Source organism: Arachis duranensis, chromosome 6, assembly GCF_000817695.3.
Source record: "Arachis duranensis cultivar V14167 chromosome 6, aradu.V14167.gnm2.J7QH, whole genome shotgun sequence".
NCBI classification, from domain to species: Eukaryota; Viridiplantae; Streptophyta; class Magnoliopsida; order Fabales; family Fabaceae; genus Arachis; species Arachis duranensis.
In genome coordinates, this window is record NC_029777.3 from 104,369,170 (window position 1) to 104,371,339 (window position 2,170).

The 2,170-nt window shown below is 36.3% G+C and overlaps 1 pseudogene; it reads left to right on the top strand.

The window, feature by feature from the left end:
* The window catches only part of LOC107495260 (putative wall-associated receptor kinase-like 16), a 12,422-nt pseudogene that overhangs the window by 9,823 nt on the left and 429 nt on the right, over positions 1 to 2,170 (top strand).

The window sequence follows — 2,170 nt, forward strand, 5'->3', positions numbered from 1 at the left end:
AGGGTCCCCACAGACGGCGCCAATGTTCATTGATCGGGTTCCGAACAGGTCGGGTGGATAGATGTAGAGGGGAGGATGCCTTAGCTTGGGTCGCGCTGCTTGCGAGTAGTCGAGTAGCCGAACACTTGTTGTGAAGAAGTGAAGAAGAGGGGGGGTGCCACCTGCAAAGACACTCCGACGCTCAAGTCAGCAATGTGCAGGCGAGCAGAGAATAAGGTTGAAATATGTGACGTACCTCGGGGGAAGAGCCAATCTTCCCCTTATATACATGTCAGTAGTGGGCCCCAAGACGAGGACAGGCCCATATTTCCGAGGACGTTGTCCTGCAGCCACGTGCGAGCCGTACAGGACGCGTGCCCGGGTCGGTTGGAGGGCACGTGACCGGGTTGGGTGGAGATCGGGTCGGACCGACCCGTGCGGTTATTGGGCCAGGCCGTAACAGAATCCATTTTATTTTACAATAATACTCGGTGTAAACCAAAATTAATTACCAAAATTACTCAATAATATAAAATACATATAAAAAATAAGTTAAACGATACATGTATTTATATATAAATATATTAGTAGTTAATTTTAGTGTATAAATAACATTTTTGATATATATCATATTTCGTAAATATAAAAAATCAGCTATCAAATCAGGAAATTTTAATGTATACATGGTGTATTTTACACATGTTTTAATAAACAAAAAAAAATTGAATATATAGGCACTTTTTGCCAATTAATACACTAGTGGTTATAAGAAGGTTAATTAGCATGTTCCACCTGCATTTTATTCTTGCCAAAAAATCTTCCCCGATCTTTATGTTGTTGCATTTTATTTATTATGATTTGCTTCAATTTTAAAACCTAGCTAGAAAAAATGAAAATTGTTGAAAGAATTGTAAAGTAAGTGAACTTTAGTATTAATTTGGTTTGAACATGTGTGAATGTTGTTGCAGACATTGATGAATGTAAGATAGGAAGACATGATTGCATAAGTGGTGATAACTGCCATAATATGAATGGAACATACCGATGTTTTTGTCCTAAGGGACAACATGGAAATGGAACAAGGGAAGGAAGGTGCCAAGAGAATAATACACTTCCCAAGTTTGTCATTGGTAAGAAAATCAAGCCCATTATTAACCTCTTTTAAACTCAAATGCAGTTAATCTCATTAGAAATTGATAATTGAGAATCATTAAATAATTTGACATGTTAGACTAAATTATTATTTTACAACTCTCAACTAACTATACCTGAATTTATACCTTTTTTTAACAAAATTCGTTTATTATTTATTCCCTCTTAAAACCATAAGTGTAACTTTTCATTCACTTTAAAGGAGATTTTCACAATTATGTTCCAACATTTTTTTTAATGTATAGGTGGAGGTGCAGGATTCATTGCTCTTTTTGCGGTGATTTTCTTTCTATACTGGATGTATCAAAAAAGAAAACTCAGCAAACTAAAAGAGAAATTTTTCAAACAAAATGGTGGTTATATTCTGCTACAACAGATCTCTACAAGAGGAGAATCCTCTCAAACAGTTCAACTCTTTACAGAAGATGAACTGAAGAAGGCCACAAAGAACTATGATGATAAGCTAATCATCGGCAGAGGAGGATATGGCACAGTTTTCAAAGGAGTTTTAACGAATAACAGAATTGTCGCAATAAAAAAATCTAAAATAGTTGATGAAAGCCAAATCGAACAATTCATTAACGAGGTGGTTGTTCTGTCTCGAATCAATCATCGTAACGTAGTGAAACTTTTAGGTTGTTGTTTAGAGACAGAGGTTCCTTTATTAGTTTACGAATTTATTAACAATGGTACACTTTTCAATTTCATCCACAAGGGTAGAAATGCAAATAATTTAATTTGGGAGACTCGTTTGAGAATAGCAACAGAAGCAGCAGGAGCTTTATCATATTTGCACTCAGCAGCCTCAATTCCAATTATCCATAGAGATATCAAAAGTTCCAATATTCTATTAGATAGCACTTACACTGCTAAAGTATCTGATTTTGGAGCTTCAAGATTTGTTCCACAAGATCAAATTGCATTAGCCACCATGGTGCAAGGAACTATTGGATATTTGGACCCTGAGTACATGCAAACAAGCCAATTGACTGAGAAAAGTGATGTTTATAGCTTCGGAGTGGTGCTTGCAGAGCTTCTA